We start from the raw sequence: 23,765 nt of genomic DNA on the forward strand, positions 1-23,765 counted from the left end.
TTCCTAAAGTTCACGTAGCTAACGTAATTTAATATCTAATTCCGTCGCTAATATCATTAGTAACGGAAAAAGTGGATTTAGGAATGAAAAAATATCGTTACAAAATTGATATTTTCTTGTAGTGAAAATTCGTCATTTTTTTCGTTTGGTTGCGCGTGATGTTCACACATTGGTTGTTCCGTGCGCGGCCAAATAACAAAAATGACGATTTTTGCCACGGTATAAGATATATTTTACCAACAAGATAAATAAAAAATAAAAGTGATAATTAAATATATATGGAGAATATTTTTACAAATTTTCCAAATAAATAGTAATATTTCACCAAATAGACTGTTTCGCAATATTTGTTTTGGTTTTGTTTGAATTTTAATTTAAATAATATTTTAACATTATCATTTATTTATTTGTAATTACAAAAACCAAAAACTTATAACAGCCGCAAGCATTCAAAAATCGATACAAAACACAAATGGACCCTTGAAGATGCAAAAATGAGACTGATGAAATCTATCGATCAGCAACAAAGTTGAAGGGTTTGTTTGCTTTTTGTTTTGATTTGGAAAAAAAAAAAAATTATGTGAATTATAGAAAATTTTTTAAAATAGTAAGTATGTGTAATAAATTAATTTTTCCAAAAATATATTTGGTATCTTTTACTAAAAGAACACACCGGAAATATTGAGTCATATTCACTTTATATTTTTAAATATATTTTATTTATTTATTTATTTATATTATATTAGGTATGAATTTGTGTATCTTTCCATGTCACTACTAAAACATTGAGCTTTTGTAACAGGCTAATGTACTGTAACAATTATTATGTTACAAAAAGTAAATTTTGTTACAATTTATGTCGATATAAAAATAAATAAATAAATAAAAACTAGGAAGGTCAACTTTTTTTTTCTTTTGTTATGAAAATATATCCGTAATAAATACAACTTTGATGAAAAATCATCTTATATATATTTGTTACGAAGACACACCGTAACAAAAAATGTCAATATTATATATTAAAAAATGAATAAAAATTCAATATAAAATTATTTACCAAAAAAATAACTACACGCTTTCCATTACACTTTCAGAGCTTATTTACAATAATTTTTTAAAATCAAATTAAATCAAATTTGAAAATTATTTACAAAAAAAAAATAATAAAAAGCGTGAAGACGCTTTCTATGACTTACGTATAGATTAATACTTACAATGAAAACACTTGGAAATTTTGGTTGACATTATCTTTATCGACGAAATTACAGAGTAGCCTCCAATCTGAGCTGTTATTACCTCCACCCATTCTCCGCCATCGCCTCCACCCTAGCTCCACCGTCGCTGGTGGAAGGTAACCCAGAAATCACCATAAACTGGCAACCTTCATCACCTAGGTTCGAAGGTGGGCGTTCGCGCTGCGTTTTAGGGCACAATTGACGGGTGAGTTAAAACGATTGGTAAACCTAACGTGTTTGTGTGTTTGAGGTTTTTCTTTTTATTGCTTTATACTCGTCTAGCTGACGCTCATTTGTTCGATTAAATGTTTGCAACATAGGTTTTTGGATTTAAAACCTAGGTTTCCCATCGACAGCTTAAAATTCGATTTTGTGGCTTTCGGATAACATTATGGTTGAAATTATTTTGTTGGTAATACACAAATCAAATGGGTAAAAATAAGTGATATCAAGGCTGTAGGTTTTCCTGAGAAGTGGAAATATTACCTAATATTTGTCACTTGCGCATGCCTTTCCAGTCTTGTAACTCTAAAGTCTTCTAAATTTATAACTTGTTTCTATATTGAACTTATTTCATTTGTAGATTAAATAGCTAGAAGTTTATGCAACATTCTATGATTCACTTATAAATAGTGTTAAATTAATGGATCAATGGGTTTATTACTATATTGGAGCTTTAGGTTTTCCTAGAGGTTTTCATTCTATTTATTGGTAATGCACTAAACCCTAGTCTCTTGCATTTTTTAAACTGCATTTTAAGATGAAAGTTGTAAACTAAATTATTATGTTGAACATAATCTACTCTGCAACACCTAATTTGAGTGACTAAATGGCATTTTTCTTATAATAATAACTATTGTGAGAGATTCCGTTGGCAATGTGTGAATCATCAATGACTGATCTCTTACACTCAAGCATTTATGCTGTCTTTTTTCTCCTCCCTCGTGCACTTTATTGCCCAGGTCTATACTTGTCATTATCTCAACCTATTTTACTAGCATGCCACTACTCATGGGGATGCATTAACGCCCCCATTAGAATCGACTTATGGACCTAAGCAACCAAACAAAGGGCAACCTCTTTTGGCAGGAAATATTAGATTTTGAATTTATACAGCTGGGTTCACATGGTGAACAACATAAGAGTGAATACTCAATTTCGTATTCTAAACAAACACTGGCATCAAAGTTATTTTTCATTTTCTTTGAAGTATTGTCGAAGCTTGATTTTTCATATTGGATGTTCAGTTGTTGCCAACATAACTAAATTAGCAATTTTATGGTTCATTATCATCAACTAAGAAGTTCAGATTTTGGCATGCTTGTTGCGCATTTGTATTTAAGTACACTTAGTTACTAATAAATGTGATTGAATCAGTCAAATTAGATGTTGAATGGTGTGTTAGCCGGTTGCATAAAATATATGCTTTCTTTTGAAGTATGTGGAACTTGAATATGGCTGAGTAAAACTGTGATAATAAGAAGTCAGACATAATCATATGTTATGTGAAGATTGTAGATTGGTAATTAATAGGAAATTGAGCTACTACGTTCTTCAGAAAGAACAAAAACTATAGTTGATTAAACGTCGAGTATTATGAAGTGAAGGTGTAGGTTTGGTTAATATTGTTCTATATTAGAATGGTAACCTATGAAATGGTGGCCCATTGTCAATTTTTGCTATTTTGTCATTTGGTTTGGTCATCAAATTCAGAGTTGTTCTTTGATTGATACTTTTTGAAGAATTGAGACCAATGGTGGGAAATTCGGAGATGTACATGAGGAATATTAGAAGTAGTGTTTATTCACTTATTTTGGTGGTGTGATTTAGTTATCTCAGATAAATTACTAATGGGACACTATACACTTATTGTAAATTTTGTATTCTTACTCTATTTTGACAATTTTTTTTTACTTTCTAAAATTTATATCTGAGCTGTAAGTAATTGAATGATTAAGCCAACCAACTAGGAGAGCAAGCACGCTAAACGGCTTCAAATATTTGAACTTGTGATGGTAAATTTGTGTTATTTCAAGTGGAGTTTTATATACACAGCCACATACATGCCAACATAACTTATGTCCGAGACAATCTGTTTACAATATCATAGGCAACTGGGAAACATTTTGTTTTAGTTATAAAAAAAAAAACAGCCGAATGAGGTTTAGAATTTTAGTCTTATTCTCCTATGATCTAGTGATGAAATGAAGCTCTTTTATTGGTTGAGCCAAATCTGAGCTGCTAGCTCAATTTTATTTTCTCAATAAGTAACATGTTTGGTTTCAATGTGTAAGTATATAGGACTATAATTGCAATTGTAGCATCTTTGAGTTCACTATGTGTCTCTTTTTATATATATGTTAATTATGGATATATTTTATAGGATAATTTAATATATTTCATTAACTTGTTGTTTAATAAGAAAGTGGAAAAATGTGTTGTAACCTTCGTTGTCATTGTATTCGTGATTTTGATAGTTAATTTGCCATTGTTGTTTAAAATTTATTTGTCCTCTGCTTATAAGCTTTCGTTTTAAGCGAGCAGTAGGTATTTACTTGTTTATGCATTTACACTATATTTTTTATTCTCTAATAGGAATAGTCTATTGTGGCAGAAAAATTTGAGCGTTAAGGTGCATAGGGGCTGATGTTGTCTTTGAAGATCACCTACAGGTAGAAGGCCATTCTTTTGCTTATGTCTGCTTACAGTTAACAACTTTTGTAAGTTATTCATTCTTCCAATTTTATGGCCTTTAAAGGTGTTAATTGAAGTTCATAACAATCTGAGTATTATAGTGGTACAACATTGTGCTTAAGACTTATAGGAGATACAGATTTGGAGTTAACTTTCCGTTCGGAAAGATCGGACAAACTTGATTCCGCTATCATTTTTGGTTTGGTGAGGCTGTCTAATGCAGAGCGGTGTTTCTCATCATGATGGATTTGTACATGTTTTTTGTTCCCAACCCCTAAGTGGCTATGTTTCTTATTTGGTTGCTACTACATTACACAATATACATTGTATTACATTGTTGGTTGTTTTATTCTAGAACACATTATTGAATTATAAACTTTTTAAAGAATATGCAAGTTTTCTTGAAATGATAGGCATTTTCATGTCCACAAATAGTTGAAAGTGGAAAGAAATAAGTCAAATTATAGTAGCATTTGCAATACATATATAACTAGCACATAATGCGTTATCATTTGCCACATAACTATGTTGGTGGCTAGTTGATTGGATTCTTTCCAAAATTGTTTATTAGATGGATATAACTTGGATAGAAGAAACCAACTACACTTCCAACAAATACTTAGACGGAGTGATCCAATTCTTAAGCTATGCTTTCAATGGAAAAACTTTGGGATCAATTGTACACTGCCCCTGTAAGATTTGTGGCAATCGTACAAGTTATAGTCGCAAGGAGATCTTTCTCCACTTTACACTACCAAAAAAACAGTTCTCTGCTATGGCCGGAAATTCGTAACAAAAAGCTAGTTTTCGTGCAATTTGCGTATTTGCTACGCCTTAGTGACGACTTTTATCCGTAATGTGTACTCGCGTAACGAATGTTTTTGGCCACGCACATTTTCGTAACTACTACTCTTGGTCAACGATCCTTATGGCAAGTTTTTTGTTACGATATTTGTTACAAATTTTTTCTCGTAATAAAAAGTCGAGCTTTCCACGCGTGTGCCAGGTCTTTTAATCACGATATTTGTTACAACAATGCCTCGTGTTACCAAAAAAATTTACTTTGATCCATTCTCAGAGTACGCTTTTTGTTACGATTTTTTGTTACGTCATTGAAGCCGTAATTAACAATATATTCTCTTATGGTCACGAAACCGGCCGTAACAAAAATATCCCTTCATATTTGTTACGTCAAAAAACCACTTTTCATTACAGCATTTCATTTTTTTGTTAGGTCATTGAACCCTTAACAAAAATATCCATTGTTATGGTCACAGAACCGGTCGTAACAACAAACACCAAAACCAACATTTTGTTACGTCATTTCTCGTTTTTGTTACGAAAAAATAGCGTCTCATAAAAAAGAGTAGTTGTGGAATAGTTGAATTTGTGTGTAACAAATTAACCTGCTGTGATATTTCTTATACAACCATGCTATAAATATTACGATCGGCCATAATTGCAAACAATAAACACTATAAGGAAATCCCAACATAGGATATTAACATAGCAGTATTTACTAGTCGATTTCCTCCAGCAAACAAAAAAGTAAATTAACCAATCAAACAAGGCTAGCAACATCTCCACTTCGACATTATGTTTCGTCAAACACAAGCATTTCAAACATCCAACCTAGTAATAAGCAATTGGGGAGATCCATCAATCCATAGCAACAATTCTTACCACACAAAAGATACATCCAAATGTCTGTGCATCTATTCCATAGGTATTTCACATTGCCATTAGAACCTACCATCCAAGTACATCCACGACATGCAATTGATAATGCAAACATAGGCAAAACATAAAGGAACCGGTCGATATGCTTCAAGGGTGGCGCATGAGCTGCAATTACGAACAGAATAAGATTTAGTTTAAGTAATAATTATTTTAATTTTGGAAGCCATACATGAAAGTTGTGAAAGTAGATCCATACATCCTTATAGTTCCACTCAATAGGATCTTCACCGACCACCTCGCAAAAGGTAGTCGCCCCAGCAATTGTCGGCAAAATAAGGGGTGTGTCCGGGACTGCGGCGGATGTAACGAAAACCTTGACAAGGGAAAGTGTGTCACCTACAACATTCACAAGAGCAATTTAAAAGTATGTAGTTCACGGTATATATCAACACATTAAATTGTACGTAAAACATATCATAAATTATTTGAAGTGTATATTTCCCAACTTATATACCACGAGTATGTACATTCGGACATGTACTACGATACATGATATTTGACCCATTAGTTCGGCACCAAACTACACTACTTTCTACTTTTCAATGCGTTTGCAACTCGAACTATAAACCAACCATCCATAAATAAAACCTACGTAAAGCAGTAGATCATGTACAATATTAAAATAATTATTTCAATAATTAATAATTCCTTACGGTTACCCTCAAACCCGGGCTGCTCCATGTATGTGTTGTAGTATCATGCCATTGAAGATTAATTATCATTTATACACTAAATATGAGCAGACCCCCGCGGATGAGTTCAAGTTCAGAGTAATGACCATTGATAAATTAAAATATATGTTAGTGATCCTCATCACATAAAAACCTATTGTGTGCAGGTTGGGATTACACAAATACTCAATAATAAAGCATCCATTCATCGGTTTTGGGACTGTAGTGTGCGCCTAGATAGTATAATAACAGCATAGCCATAAACAATGTCATGTCAGCGATAAAAAATATAAGATCAGCACAGAATCAGCATTACACCAACATAACCACTGTCCCTACTATAACAGCCTATATATACACAACTCTAACTGCCACATATGTCAACTTAAAGATGCCCATACTTAATAAAATCATAATCAACTGCACTATGAGACCTATACGGTCACAACATCGACAATGTGGTATGAACATCATATTGAAGGATTCAAAAGAATAAAATTAAAGCACAATGCCATGAACCTAGTGCAGGGGGGCTGAGCAGAAGTCCCTCAGCAACAAATTTCTTCTCCCCGGTACGAGATAATATAAGCACACGGGTACCAACCTACAATAGAGATTGCAGAAGAGTTGGAAGCATACATGTTGAAAATGAAGGTTAGCCTAAAGCTCACACTTAGTTAACTTTAGGGTTTCACAAAATCATACTGTCATAGGTGATTCAGAGACAGGCCTAAGAAGCTCAGAGACCGTATCAATACGAGTTGTGGCCTATGAAGAATAAACAGATCGTAGTGAATTTTTTAGCCATTCAAAGCTCGTGGGATGCAATTAAAGAAAGTATGAATATTAATAATACTTACAGATGGGGCACTAACTGCTCCGGAGTTTCTGTGCATGAATGCATACACATCAGCCTTGATGGGTTTGAACTCCGCCATCGTTTCCTTCAACTCTGCAAGTCCGCTCTGTATTTCTTCCCACCTTTGCTGGAATGCTACAATATTTGTTAAATCAGTTGCGTCACTGTGGGGATGAGCTGAACTGGCTGCATTGTCAACCTTTGAGCATTTTTTGGTCTTTCCCCCAAGAGCCCGTCGGTAAAAAGTCTCCCAAACAGCCGGAGTCCGCCCTTCCGGGGGAATCTTGTTTAGCTCATTCTGCAAATATGTCTACAACAAAAGAATCAAGTGAGGCCGACCTTACATGTATAGTTATAGAGGTATTTAATGTCTAAATTGTATTAACATAGGGAATGAATTTATTATACCAATATCTCTTCGGTTTGTTGATTGTCTGTTCCCTTCCTTGTGTCCGACTAGATATCCATATCTCTAAACTGTCGGGTTCCTTCCCCTTCCCCTTGATCTACATCAACACAAGGCAATGCGTCATTGAAAAACCCATCAACTATACAAAAGAAAAACGTATGGATAGAGCATAACATAGAAACAAAGAAATTTGGATTGATTTCTTAATTGTAATAAAAGGTACCTCCTCGGCGAGAGTCGTGAAGGACTTCCGCCCAGTACGATGCGGGAAGCTTCTTTTCTGTACGTTAGATGCATTTTTCTTGGATTGAAGCTACATATATACGAATTATTTAGATCTCAAATAGGACTCTGCCAATATAATATTCAAATTATTGTTCGTCTCTATTGCATACCTTAATCTTTTCGTCCTGCCAGTACTCGACCAACTTCGGCCATTGATCGGCCACAATCCGGCTTGAAGGAACCTTTTTCAATGCTTCGTTGTCATCCTGGATTGGGTTGAAGTAAGTTGATTTGATGTTGTATTTCCAATGCCTCCAAACCTCCCGTAAGTCAGCCAAGACCATTTTCTCTGTTGAGTTTGGTAATCCGCTGTTGCTCTTGTAGGACATGTGTCGTGGTTATTGCCCCATCCAGTCAATTTAGTATGAGAGTAAATAGAACTCTAAAAAAAATCGAAGGAATTTATAATTAATGAATGTTGCATCACCTGAACCTTCATCCATGCACCCTGTCTCTTTGTCTCCGGTATTTCAGCAAATGTTGGGTAATGCAGAGGGAGTCGAGCTCCATTGCGCGCAATCACCCCAATAGCGGTCTTGTACTCTTTTACGTTAGGTCCAACAATGCTTTTGCCATCCGGCGATGTAAATACAAGCATCTTGTGATCTTTTTCCCATCCATGTGGCATTCTCGCTGCCCCCTTCCCTATTTCTTCTTCGAGGAACCAACTAATACAAAAAAGATATTACATGTTATTATAAGGAGCGTGTGTAGCACTTTCGTCATTAGTTAATGCAAGACATAAACTGTCAAGGATGATTTTCAAACTGCCATCTGATGTTATCCTATCCAAGTGTGCCATATCGCCCGCCTTTGTGTCTTCCATCGCCACAAGGTCGGGCCCCAATTCCCCAACCAAGAACGGCATATCACTCTCCGCAGTCTCCATATCTTGCGTCGGTGGGATTGTTTCATCATCTACTTGTGTGGGGGTATTGTCTCATCCTCATCCTGCATTGGTGCATTTGGTTAAAAGGAAGCTGGTATATCCTTAGCATTATGTTCCTGTTAGGTTACACTGTCAGCACATTACGAACTTATTTCAATGACAGTTAAGAACCAAGTGACGCAAAAGAACAACATTACCTCTGCAGGCCCCTGCGAATCCTGAAGCACTGCCCGTCAAGCGGACGATGTCGTTGATTTGGTGGGAGGATGTATATTGCCCCCTTTCTCCCACTCTGATGTGATGGAGCGAACTTGCCGGAGCAATGGTGAGACCCACGTTCCCTTTCGTTTTGTCATTTTCTTTGCAGTTTTCCGCATAGGTGATGGGTTCTTTCTAGCTACATTAGTTCCATCTACGGGGCTGTTGCGTGCGGATGCCCGGGTAACACGTCTTATGGGCGAGCCAGTCGGATCTTGGGACCCTCCTACGCCACCTTGTTTAGTTTTTGCCATAACCTGCAACTTATAAGCATTAGGGAGTTGTGCGAAACAACACAAAAGTCACAACATAATAAAACAAACAATGCATGTAGCTGATAAAGAACATATAACGATAGAAAATAGAGTTGATGAAATGAGATGATTGACTCAAAGTTGTTACCTAAGGTGTACTTGAACTGATACACCCTTGGGACAAAAGTACCATATGTTGAGAGGTGAAATTTATTCTGATACTGGAGCTTAAAAAGGAAGTGTGGTTGTCACATTGTCAAAATGCGGGCGTTCACCAAGCAATATTTATATACAATAAAAAATGCCCGCTTTCTTTCTTCACCACTAAGCATATTCATCTTCGGAGGTTTCCTCTGAATGCCGAGCTGAAATCTCTGCATTGTCAATCTGTGTTGTTCCATCAAGTAGCTGCTCTCAACGTCTTCCCTTAGCCAAAAGTCGGCAGCTTCTCTAGGCGTTGCCTCCGTCATCTAAAGCGAACCTAGTACTGAATCTATGATCGATTGTACTATACACATCATATGTGTCCCGCCGAGTCACCGGAACAACAACACTCCAATCCTCTTGAACCGGGTCTGCAATGTACCAAACTTGATTGGCTTGGGTTGCCAGGACAAATGGCTCATCAGTGGGCAAGTTCTTTGGGTACATCAGATGATTGAAGTTCACAAGCTTGTACTTGAACTCATCTTCTTTAACACCTCTCTCTGGATCCACCCAATCACATTTTAAAAGAAGGTACTGCTGTAGATTGTCATAGTACACCTCTACAATGTCTGTAACAATCCCATAATATGCCACGAAACCTTCTCGTGGGTTGTGGTCCCTAGCAGAGGCGTAACTTACTGTATCTGCAGTAACCATAACACCTGCACATTGTGTCCTCTTTCCTGCATCCCGATCTTTAACCCGATAACGTATTCCAGAAACAATGCACGAAGAGTACCGTGTTGCACTACACAATGGTCCACAGGCCAATGCACGTATCCAATCCAAGATTGGGCAGACATCGTTATGCGTTGGATCATCTACATACATTTGATCTAAAGTAGTTGATGAACACTCATGGTTTCGGTATTGTTTTTGGGGCGTTCCCGTGTAGGGTTACTGGTAAAGGATACTCATATATGATTGAAACCATGACGTAAATTGTTCGTTATGTTGGCGCTGCACCTCACGCAGAGATGCGCGACCTCGACTGGACCTAATACTATCCACGTGAATCCTACAGTGCAAAAAAATTGGAATATATTGAACATCAATAAAGAATGCATACAAGTATTGTGAAGTTAAGGTGAAATAACCTTCGTATCGGACTTATTGCATCTACATTTCGTAGGATGTAACCATGAATCTGACGCATCGTATTGTAATCTGGCCCTTCTTCATCACTTTGAATACCCCGGTTCTCTTTGGTCTCTATGTCCCCGAGATATCTTGAGCAAAAGGTCACGCACTCTTCCATAAGGTATCCACGTGCAATAGAACCCTCAGGTTGGGCCCGTTTCCGTACGTACCTCTTTAGAGTACCAAGGTACCTCTCAATGGGATACATCCACTGGGTACTGCACCGGACTGTTGACCATTGCCTCATCAGCCAAGTGGATTGGCAGATGCTCCATCACATTGAATAATGAAGGTGGGAATAGCTTTTCAATGTGGCATAATGTCAACGAAACCCTTTCTTGTATTCGCTCTAGCTCACGAACTGTGTTGCTAGTTGAGCACACAGAATTGAAGAAGTTACAAAGTTCAATCAACACGTGCACAACATTCTTGGGAAGACACCTGTAAGAAGTGATAAAGGGGTACCTTTAATTATATTAAGAGGAAGCGTGACTTGGTTAAGTAATATAATTGTGTTACAACGGTATACCGTCGGGCTGCAATAGGAAGAAGTCGTTGCATAAGACTGTGGCAGTCATCGCTCTTAAGACCCCATAGTTGTTGTTGTTGTACCCTAACATGACGCGATAAGTTTGAACTGAATCCATAAGGTGGTCGTAGATCCTTCAACATAGATAGGAAGATTCATTTTTCTGGGTTACTCATAGTGTACATAGCAGCAGGCAAGTATATAGAACCCCTCGGGCCGGAGACCAGGTGCAAAGAATTGCGTATTTGCAGTAACTGCAAGTCTTTCCTTGTGTTGAGATTATCCTTTGTTTTTCCTTTAGTCCCCAACAATGTATACAATACATTCTCACACACATTCTTTTCAATATGCATCAAGTCGAGGTTGTGACGTACTTCGTTCTCGGCCCAATAAGGGAGCTCGAACAAAATGCTCTGTTTTTTTCCATGTACGTTGGTTCACATCTACCTCCCGGATACGCTTTTGGGATCTCTGTGCAACAACTTTCTGAATAAGATCAACCTTACGGTACTCAGTTCGCACATCCTGAAGCTGCTGGAGCAGTTCATTGGAAGTCAAGCGAGACGGCTTTGTCTCAAAGTCCATCATACCGTCAAATGCATGCTTATCATAGCGCATTCTATGCCCACTCGGTAGGAACCTCGATGCCCACAGTAGCTATATTTGTGGCCATTTTTTAGATACCTGGAATGAGTTTTCACACCACAAACAGGACATGCATTCGCCCCACGAGTTGGCCACCTTGACAACATACCATTACCTGGAAAATCACTGATGGTCCACAGCAACGCAGCTCGCATTTGGAAGTCCTCCTTGCTTCTCGCATCATATGTCCGAACACCGTCATACCAAAGCTCCTTCAACTCATCCATCAAAGGTTGAAGGAAGACGTCGATCCGATCCCCCGGGCCTTGCGGACCATCTATAATTGTAGATAGGATGACCGATGGTTGCTTTATGCATAGCCATGGTGGTAGATTATATATCACAAGTAATGCTGTAGCTGACGCTCAAAGTTCCAAAGGGGTTGAAACCGTCGATGGCACACCTAAGGCGTACGTTGCGAATATCTTCAGCAAACGTGGGGTACCGATGATCAAACCCGTTCCACGCAGGACTTTCTGCTGGGTGACGCATCTTGCCATCATTGACACGCCCTTCGGCATGCCATCGCATAGAGATGCAGTTTTGGAAGATAAGAACCATCTCTGCAATCGGGGAATCAACGGAAAGTACCTCAACTTCTTCACGGGAGATCTATCTTTACCCTGTGTGAATCGTTTTTCCCCACACACAACACAAGCATCACGGTGAACATCTTCCCCGATAAACAACATGCAATTGTTGATGCATGCATGGATAGTCTTGCATGTGAACCCCAAGTCCTTCGTGATCTTGTTAGCCTCATAGAAGTTCTTCGGGAGGACAACATCGTCTGGAAGTGCATCCCTTAACAACTCTAACAACAAGTCAATAGATTTATTAGACGAGTGGCACAAAACCCTCAAGTGCAAAAGGCGAGCGATAAAGGAGAGTCTGCTCATTTTTTTGCACCCTGGTATAAGCTCTTTCTCTACATCTTCTAACATTTTTCTGTACCCCTTACTGTCACGATGTATATGCTCATCCTCTTTATCATTAAGAGGTTCGGTGTTACTGGGCCCCGGCCCGGTGTCCTCTGCTGTTGCGCACTCTTGTAACAGAAGATTTAGTTCATCCTCCCAACGCATTGGAACATTGTCTTCTGCAGCCGCATGGTTCACTTCTCCTTGCCCATGACAAGTCCAGACCTTGTAGGATTGGTCAGAATCCATAGTGAATACAATGGAGCAAGATATCCCTACGAGATTTTGTTATGCGATTTCCACAGGACGTACAGGGACAATAGATGGAAGCATCAGAGTTCCTATATTTGAACGCAAAATCTAAGAAAGCCCTGACCCCCATCCAAATATTGAGTGGAGATATGGTTCGCATCGTCTATCCAACTCCTATCCATCTAAAAAGGCAATATACATGTGATTCCATCAACATAACATGCATTCAAACTCGTAATGTTTAAGTCTTGATACGGGCATGCACCCTTAATTTAAAAGAACAAAGTTATAGCATCGGATTTAAGAAACTGCATTTTGGTACCTATAAGTCCATGTACTGCACTTATAAGTAAAATATAACATTCATCACAACATTAAGGCTCTAAGCCATTTTCTCCACTTCAGAACCTATTATGGATGCAATTTAATGAGAATTGAATGATTTCTATGCTCCGCAAAAAATTCTGATCCGTCATCTGTAAATACTAGTGCAACAAGAATTATCCATACCCTACTTGTGTCAAGAAAAATTTCTAAATATTCTAAATTTTTCCTTGCCCTTTTGTACGAATATGAAAAAATCCTCAAATTTGATGTCCAAAGAATATTTCAGGTTTGTAGGAATGCACACAACACTTAACTACACCACCACCCCAAAGAACATAGACCACTTAGAAGCTTTGCACAGTGGAAATGCATTGAAAAAAAAATAAGACCTTTCATTAAACTCAAGTATGCTTATCCTGAATTCACACTGCACGCCTTTGTCTCCACAATTTAGTATCCTGTAAAAAAAACACAAGTTAAATATGCACTCATTTTCAGTAAAAATAGCACAAACTACTACAAAAGTTAAACACGCTCTACGTTGCAATATCCATTACTTATTGTAGGATTGAATTGGTACATATATATCACTTTTAGTATAACATGCTGATGAAAGGACTGAAACTGCAACATAAGCCTTTGAATTAGTTCCTTCATTAATTTATCATAAGTTACTGTTGTTTCCCCTATAAATTCTAGGATCTCGACACTATGTGAAATTAACACACATAGTAAAACCATGCTGCATATTTTTTCCCCGGGTATACATTGTTTCATAAGAAGAACGAGGTTATTCACATTGTTTAGAAACAAATGAAATTTATGTCTATGCAAGACACATATTGTGTATTCATAACTAACACAAAATCTTCACAATATAAAGGGAAAACCGACGTTGTATACCTCCCTAACAGGAGTAACAAATATAAAAAACATGGCCAAATACTTTTCAATAGTCGCAAATCTTTCTTATGAAACCAGCAAGTATGTACTATTACATAAAATGTGTGTCGGGTCTCATACCAACTGTTTATTTAAATTTGAGATCAGAATCATCTTTGATGTATCCATTTCCACCCTGATTTTAGGTGTTTTGTATGTTTAAAATCATCATTATCATGTTCGTCATCTAAACTCTATCCTAACTAGTCGTGGCTCTATTTAAGTCTAAGATACAAGGATTAAATACATTATACAACATAGTGTTAGTTTTATCAACCATTTAGATGTTTGCAAATGAACAATGAGATACTTGAAGCCCATAATCATGCAGGATTTAGATAAGATGACCTCCAGTTTTACAAGGTATTCAAAATTTTCTACAGCTAGAAGATAAAAAACACTAGAGACTAGGGTAGTACACATTTAAGGAATTTAGCCAAAATTACATAACAGCAGACTTGAGAAGGGGACTATAGAACCAGTAGGTTTGAGCTTGAGAAAACTTAAAGAAACAGAAATATGCTTTTCGTATCCTTATTTACTCGGTAAATACAGACTAAACCACAACAAATATAACTAATTAACAAAAAAATGCAGGCTTTGCACCTTAGCAATCCATTTACAACTATGCTACCTCCAACCTTTTATACATGATGGTGTCTAATGCCTATCTGTAATACTGAATCATAAGTTATTATTACGATATATTGTAAGATCGGAAGTATAAACAATGCTATTTCAATCCATTCATAGAGATAAAATGGAAAACATATCCAACACTATAACATACAACATTTAAGCGGAAATCTGAACAATTATCAAGTGAGCTGTGTAAGGTATCTCCATTCCTGATCTATATTTTGGTTTAACCTATTATGCTTTATCAATCAGAATTCATTTACTAAATTCAAATCTCTTCCCCTTTTCTCTTTTTCCTGTTTATTGAATCCAAATTCACAAGCACCTGTTGAGCTGAACAAATTGATTCCTCAATTATACAAACTGAACATTGAACTACACCTAATGCCATCACTTGATCATTCGCATCCCAAACTGACTAGGCGTACGAATCACACTAAGAACCCTACTGATTTTATGCTTTCCTCATTGAGTAGAAAATATCAAATAGTAAAAGCACAACAAATCACCATCAAAACTGCAATTATCCATCGTTTCCCTAACAAAAACCAAAAATGCCCACAACACATTACATCCAATATTGAAACCCAGAACGGAAAAAGTTGCACATAACCTAGAGCAGCCCACTGTGCAGATTTCAACTACGGAATCTCGTTCTAAATTTAGTTCAATTAAATCATACCAATCACCGGAGAAATCCTAGAGTCTTACTAGATATCATTAACAAACAATCTTTCTGCAAAAAAGATTTAAAAAATCGACCTCAAAAGCTTGCTCTAGACACGGACCTGAACAAAGAGAAAGCAATCATGGCATACCCAAACCCGTATGAACCTAAAGAAGCCAATTTTTTGTGTTCCTCAAAATATTAGTTTGAGAATGCAACGGACGAAGAACCGTAGGTCCACAGTGAATTTTATTGGACAAAACCTTAACACCTTACATGAACGCCGGCGCCGGAGTAGCTTGTCAATACAACCAATTTGACGATGATGGTTGTGTCGGCGGAAGGAAGGGGAGTACAGTGCAGTGCGAGGGAGGTTGGAGAAAAGCGCGAGGGAGAGGGGAAGAAGGTGTGCCCTAATTTCTGTATTTGAGATTTTTGGGTGATGTCTTACCAATGCGTGTTTATATATATATATATATTTGTAATTTTTTGAAAATTTCAAATATTAAATTTAAATGGAAAAAAATAAATTAATATCATTAGTTATGAAAATTAATGGTAACTAATATTATTTCAACCAAAGTTTTCCTTCTTCTTAATTGTCACGTAAAATTCTGTATAACAACTGTGCCTGAAACGTTGACCGAACAAAAATTATTTTGTCACAGTTTTTATCGTAACCAAAATATCTATTTGTTACAATGATATTATTACGAACCCTCAGCCCGTGGTTAATACCCTGTTTTTTGGTAGTGGTATTAGGTATGGGTTTGACACATCTTACAATGTGTGGACTTGGCATTGGGAAACAAGAGGTGAGACGACCACTAGTAACTTAGTTGGCGATGTGATGACTTTTTAACGGGAAGATGAACTAGACTTGCTTCTGCAGGAGTGTGCTATCTCACATAATGTAAACCCTGAGAATAATCATGCAAACATAAATGATGTGGATCCTGAAGATGAGTTAGAGAGCAGTACGAAAGGATTGAAAGATATATTAGAATATCTGTAAAATGACCTAATACCGGGATGTAAAAAATTGAGTAGGTTATCATTTATCGCACGCCTTATGCATTTGAAGGTTTTGTGTCAATGGTCAAATAAATCATTTGAGCTCCTTAACCTTGTTAAGGGATGCTCTACCCGATGATGTGGTGTTTCCGAAGAACTACTACGAGCCTAACAAAATAACAAAAGAGTTGGGGTTTATTTGTAAGACTATAGATGCATGCATGAACAATTGTATGTTGTTCACCGGAGAAGATGCAGATCTTCAAGCTTTCGTTCTATGTGGTGAAAGGAGGTACGTTGAAGGTAGCTCCACCATGTTAGTAAAAACGATGAGGTACTTTCCGTTAATTCTCCGATTGCAACGAATGTTCTTATCCTTGAAAACAACAACATCAATATGGTAGCATGTTGAATCTCATGTTGATGATGGCGTTTTTTGGCACCCGGATGATAGTTTGGCATAGAAAAGGTTCGATATTCGAAATCCTTTATTTTCGGGTGACATTCGAGCGTACGATTGGGGTTGCCGTCCGATGGCTTCAACCCTTTCAGTAAAATGAGTGTTAGTTATAGCATATAGCCAGTGATGCTCGTGGTCTATAATCTACCACCAGGGACATAAAACAACCATCCTTCATCCTTTCTACAATAATTGATGGTCCTAAAGGGCCGGACGATCGGATCGATGTGTTTCTGCAGCCTTTTGTGACTAAATTGAATGAATTATGGGACATTTGATGCAGTAAGTGAAGAGCATTTCCAAATGTGTGTCGCCTTACTATTGACAATTAGTGATTTTCCAACTTATGCTATGTTATTTGGATGGCCAACCCGCAGGGGAAATGCATGCCCCAACTGTGGTTGGCGGACACACTTAGCTTATTTGAAGAATGGGCACAAAGTTTGCTGCTGTGGCCATAGGTATTTTTTGCCCGAGGGGCATAGGATACGACGTGATCGGAATTCCTTTGATGGAACAATGAACTTCGAGGCCCACGTCATGCGCATAATTGTTGCCAAGTTACATGATCAGTTGAGGGATATTTCTACTATCTACCGTAAGGAGGATATGGTTGCACAACACGTGGCTCAATTATCTAGAAAATGACGTCACGGTGACCAAAGAAAAGCATCCATATGGAAGAAAAAATAAACATTTTTTTTAATTACCATATTGGATTGATCATGATTTACGACATAATCTTGACTTGATGCACAATGAAAAGAATGTTTGTGAAAATGTCTTGCATACTTTGTTGGGCACTAAGGGGAAGACAAAGGACAACTTTAGTGCGATGAAGGACTTGCAATTGATGAATATATAAAACTCTTTGCATCCAGTGTCCAAGGCTAATGGTAGAGTTTATTTACCGGCTGTCGTATACACCATGTCGTCTTTTGAGAAAGAAATCTTCCTATCAGTTTTAAAAAATTTGAGACCTCCGGATGGTTTCAGTTCTAATTTATCTCATCAATTCAAACTTGAACAAGAAACAATATGGGTTTGAAGAGCCATGATTGCCACATTCTCATGTAGCGAATCCTTGGTGTTGCAGCCTGATGGTATGTTGTGCACTTCCGAACCCATTATTTTTGTACTATTGATACTATAATGGTATGACTTTGTGGCAAAAAATACTTTCTATTCTTGTAGAGCTTTGCCCAAAGACGTTGTATTGTTAATGGAACTATGTGTCTTCTTCAATCTAATGTGTTCAACAAACAACACACTACGTGATCTTGAGAAGCTTCAAGATAGAATTACTCTGACGCTATGTCACTTAGAGAAAATTTTCCCATCTTTTTTTTACGACGTTATGGAGCGTCTTTCTATTCACCTACCGGATGAGGCAATGCTTGGAAGACCTGTTCAGTATAAGTGGATGTATCCAATCAAAATTTATTTAAGTACTCTCAAAAGATATGTATGGAACCATGCGAACCCGGATGGTTCAATTGCATGAGAATACCTCATAGAATAGTGTATGACATTCTGTTCGAGATATCTTGGAGATTTAAAGACTAAAGAGAATCGAGGAGTGAGAAATGACGATCTTGGATCAATGAGAGGGCGTGGTCTTTTTGGGACCCAGTACAACCTTGATTTCATCACTTTGCAACAAATACATGAATACATATTAGACAATATGGAAGTTATTGGTCCACTCAGAAGGTATGTATCTTCAATTAGTACTATATTGGCTTATTATGGGTGACCATGTCTAAACTCTGTGGGGGTGCCTATTTCTTCCGTAGTGTACATCTTGAAAGTATTAAAATAATGTGACCCAATGCAAGTCCACGAGAAGTGCAACAGATCCACGCTAAAATATTTCTATGGTGGTTTCAAAATATTTCCAGGGTGATGTTCATGTACGTACATGAACATCACAATTAAAAATTTTGGGTACAATAAGCATTGAACACATTTAATGTGGATGGAAACATACTTAAATTGTGTATAGGTAGAGGATCCTACCCACAATTTCGATGGCAAAATCACTGCTTATATGAAGACATCAGCACAAGGATCTTGCACACACGCAACAAGATTCACATCTTGCATAATCTCTGGAATCCGTTTTCGAGTTAAATCAAGAGACTAAGGAAAAAAGACTCGATGTGCTGGTGTGATGGTCAATGAGGAGACCATGAGCTACGCAAGTGCAAGAGACCCAAATCCTCCTGCAGGTTCGGTCGCATATTACGGGTTAGTAACTGACATTGTAGAGGTGGAATACAATAATGAAATCCGCTTCCTTCTATTAAAATGCGACTGGGTGGACCTAAAGAAGGGTGTTATGGATGATGAATACGAGTACAAGATGGTGAAATTTCGACACTTGATGTACACAACAAATCTCCCAACAAATGAACCATTTATCTCAGCTACGCAAGCAAGACAGGTTTGGTACATCATCGATCCTATAGATGAAAACTGGAGCATTGTTGTTCCAATGTCTAGGAGAGATACCTATGATGTTTACACGACCATGGATGATAATTTCAGCTCAAGGTTTATCCTTGATGGTGGTTGCACTTCTAGGAGGTGGCTGATTATTGATTGAGGGAGTCTGTAGAGAGGATACTAGTGGAAGGTGAAACAAACATGGATGCAGGCACTAGTCTAGCAGGGACGGTTGAAGAGGATTCGTATGAAGAATCAGACTACACTTCATTTTAATGGAGTGTATTCCTTTTTTATGAAGTGACTTTTTGGAACCCTCCCAATTTTTTGGAGTTTTTGGTTGCATTATATTGTTGGGAGGTAATATATACGTAGTAGATATAGGATACCACAATATCATAAACCGACTTTCAGGTACCTTCCTGTTTCTTAGTTATGTTGATACAATAAATTATCAATCGTGTTTAGTGTCATTCCAGTGTTGTGATATTGGATGTTCCTCTATTTACATGCTCTATATATATTTTTTTTTGGTGTTATAATTCTGTTTACACACTGCATCTTCACCTATGGACATCTTATAAATGCATATACCATTTCTTATTTCAGGTAATGGCGAAAACCAGCTGAGGAAAAGCAACTACTTCTCAAGATCTTGTCAACTCACCATTGCGCCGTGTCACTAGGGCACTTGCGCGTGCCACTCCATCACCGTCGTCTAAGGCTGTTCCGAATAAATCTTTTCCCTTGAAAGTGGTTCCCGCCAAGAAAAATACAAGTACTTGAACTGGGGCGCACGTATCACCTATGCTGGACCGATTACGCTTGATTACCGTGGAGTGGAAAAAAAACGTGATGTCAGGTCGCCATCAACTACAACTCGGTCCACAGTCTGTCGAAGTATTCTCCAGGAATCTCATGCATTGGAGGAGGAAGAGGTGCACCCTTGTTCTCTTCTCTATTTATTAAAGTACGAATATTTAAAATGCTAACTGAAGATTGTCATAGTCAAAAGAGGGCAATAAGAGGATAATGAGAAAATTGGTCCAACTGAAGATTAGGTTCCAACTAATTACAATATTGATGACAACGGTGAAACACGTGAAATAGAGGCCGTGCAACTCCGGGAAATATTAGGCAATGACATTCGCGAAGATGATACAACAAAAGAGGATGATGGTACTACTACTTCTATATGTTGTGTTGATTTATTTATGGATTCATTCTCACATGAATATATAACTACAAACAACTATATTGGACACCATGACTTGTTGTAGGTCCTCTTTCTAAAAAGAAAACTGGAAGAGGTGCCACGAAGATGCCTCGTGGTTGGGGTGGTGACAACCCCCTCCTTGTATTTGTGTCATACGACGGCAAGCGGATAACAGGTACCGATGTTCATGAATACGATAGTGCTCTTGGGGTGATAGCAATAAATGGACTACGTCTTCCCCTTGACTATCCGACATTTCAACAGATCCCAAAGACAACTAAAAAGGAGATCTGGGCTGAGGTACAGGTACGAAGTGGATCTTGAATGTTTCTGTCATTGTACTTAAAGTTACATTAGCCCGATCTCTTCTAGTCTAGGTGAAACATTACTATTTGATGGGGTCAATTATCTTTAGAAAAACTACGCGCTACCTGATTCTGCTGAGAAGGTAGTGCTCTCTGACCTTAAAGACGTCTGGCGCCACTAGAAATACAATGTGAAGGCCTCACACTTCACTCCAATAGAGAATGATGAAGAGGCCTTTGAAAATAGCTCCGAAAGAGCGAGTTGTTGCAGATCAGTAGCCGTTGCTAGTGCACTATTAGAAAGACAAAAAAGTTACAGTACGTGCTCGACGAAGTACAATTTTTCTTAGGATTTGTTACCGGACAAATCAAGTGCTCACATGTATGTTCTTTGTAGGATATTGCTAGCAGTAATGCGGCAAATGTAGTGAAAAGAAGTTTTCCACATAGAACGGGCAGAAAATCATTTGACGTCTTCGCTGAGGAGGTTTGTCTCTACATTATTTTTTAGCTTAACAGTATAAATCTTGTTGCATGTATATGCCATTGTCTTTCCTTTTTTTCCTTGCATGAGCATTTTCAGTAAGGCAGGGGTAAATGTACTTGTAGATAAAGGCCAATGGCAAACAACCCGATAGCTTGGAAATTTGAATGGCATCTCGCACCAAGGGACAACAGGTCGATAATGAGACGACTGATGATATTTTAGTAACAACAACTATTTGTTAAGAACAACATAGTTTTTTGTGTTTTCATCCCTTACGTGATGTAATTACATTTGTTTTCAACTCACTGTATTATGCAGAAATATCTCAATTCTGAACTCAACAAAATCCTAACAGTTCAGAGAAACGTGTGGTCAGTGAATGAGTGATGCTAAGCTTCCCTACACCAGGTTCTGGCGTAGATTGGAACACGTGTTTGTTTGAAATTATGTTGACGATCGTAAGAAATGTTTTGGCGTAGATTGGAACACGTGTTCGTTTGCTCTCCCGAGGATAGGAGAAACGTGTGGTCAGCGAATGAGTGATGCTAAGCTTCCCTATACCAGGTTCGTCTGGACTTCATATTTCTGCTTTTGATTGTGTAACTATAGAGCGTGAAATGGAAGTAGAATGGTTCTTGTGTAATATTGTCATATCTAGCTTTTAATTATATTGTTGTGGGGCAGGTCTATTTGGGTTTAAGGTAGTTGTATCGTCGAATGGTATTTGTAGGGCTTGATTGGTGGTTATTTGTTACTATTGGAGAGACTGCTCTTTTTATTTTGTTTGCCGGAGGTTTGCCACCACATGGAATTTTTTTAATGCTTAAGGCTCGGCCAACATTTTTTCTGATTATTTATAATTAGTTTATTGGTGTTAGGGGAGTTGTTTCGTAGTTCCTTGTTGTGTTTTTTATTTTTATAATGTTTGTGGGTCAACCTACTTTATTAGTGCTTTCAGGTTTAAACATTTCTATACTTGTATTTAAGATAGGGTCCTAGATGAAGATAAAGCGTAACTTTCATTCTATTACGAAGTTCCAAGACCTACTATTTTCTTGATATATTTATATATTTTATTATATTCATCCATTTTGTTAAAAGAATTGCACCTTTCTCATAACTAGTGTTTGTTTTACGTATTTACATAGGCGATACCTTAGCCATTGTTAAGGTATATGGTACAACTGTAATGGTCCCGGAAACCGCACTTATCCTTCTAACTAATGCTTGAGCAAAGATCCTCAGTGAGGTGCTCGACATAGATAATATCGAGTGGACTTACAAGAATGTTTGCACTTTTATTTATTTTATTCTTTTGGGAATTAAATTACTTTAATTTCCGTAATAAATGCTTATATGTCTTTGAAAACACATTGCAGTTGGTTTGCCGCCCTTGATTGCCTCCTCCTTGATTCTGCATTCAATGAGCTAGGTTATTCGTAGTTGTGTTAGTTAGTTGCCTATAAGATCGTCTTGTTGTATGATATGGGATTGTTGGCGTAAGCAGGTTGAATTTTGCTATTTTGTTATGTTGGCATACGGCTTGGTGTTTTATTTGGGATGCTTTAAAGCACTATTGATGCCTAATATTCTATTTTTCTCAGAACTATGAACATTGTTGGATTGATGTTGTTGTGTAGTATGAACATGGATTTGGGACATAAGATTATGCTTTAAATTACTTATTACGCAGATTAATCTGGACAAATACTTTAGACAACAGGAATGTATTTGTGGCGACAAAACTGTATTTCATACAGGGACACCTTTTGTAGTGTATTTTTAGTTATAGACATTGGCCAGTACAAATGGTGTTTTATGGTTGCTTGACTTTTGTACCTAGTTTTTTCTTACAGAAAAATTTTGTAACAAACAATTTATTTGATACAGGGATCTACTTTTGTAACGCATTTTTAGTTACGAACAAAGTATGCAACAACAAATTTTCTGACAATATCACACATTTGTAATGGATTTTTTGTTGCAGACATACATCATAACAAATATTTCTATGACAGAATTGAACTTTTGTTCTGCATTATTTGTTACGAATATATATCGATCCAAAAACATGATCGATGCTTTTTTACATACAAAAAACGTTACAAATGTAATTAACATGTACTTAGTTTGAGGGTTAACCACCGTTATTTGTTACAAATTTTGTTGCAACAAAGACTTTTTGTACCACGATTTTTCGAAGCGGTCAAAATCTGTAACAGAGTCAACACAAAAAACTATTTTGCACGAAAAAGGGTTTTTGTTACAAAATT

At 37.3% G+C, this 23,765-nt stretch overlaps 1 long non-coding RNA gene across 5 annotated transcripts; it reads left to right on the plus strand.

Annotated features, from left to right (window-relative positions):
* Positions 1–1,249: 1,249 nt before the first annotated feature.
* Positions 1,250–23,146, plus strand: LOC127251005 (uncharacterized). 5 transcript variants are annotated; one of them, XR_007838824.1, is made up of 11 exons: positions 1,250–1,440; positions 3,850–3,907; positions 20,094–20,663; positions 20,765–20,875; positions 20,965–21,006; positions 21,116–21,323; positions 21,403–21,492; positions 21,615–21,683; positions 21,811–21,900; positions 21,972–22,056; positions 22,872–23,146. It is a non-coding gene; the product is annotated as an uncharacterized LOC127251005 (long non-coding RNA). The 5 variants fall into 5 exon arrangements; XR_007838821.1 differs by having other exon boundaries at positions 20,094–20,422; positions 20,493–20,663; positions 21,811–22,056; XR_007838823.1 differs by having other exon boundaries at positions 21,073–21,323; positions 21,811–22,056.
* Positions 23,147–23,765: the final 619 nt, after the last annotated feature.

Source organism: Andrographis paniculata, unplaced genomic scaffold (genome assembly GCF_009805555.1).
Source record: "Andrographis paniculata isolate CXL003 unplaced genomic scaffold, ASM980555v1 Contig38END, whole genome shotgun sequence".
In the NCBI taxonomy this organism is placed as follows: Eukaryota; Viridiplantae; Streptophyta; class Magnoliopsida; order Lamiales; family Acanthaceae; genus Andrographis; species Andrographis paniculata.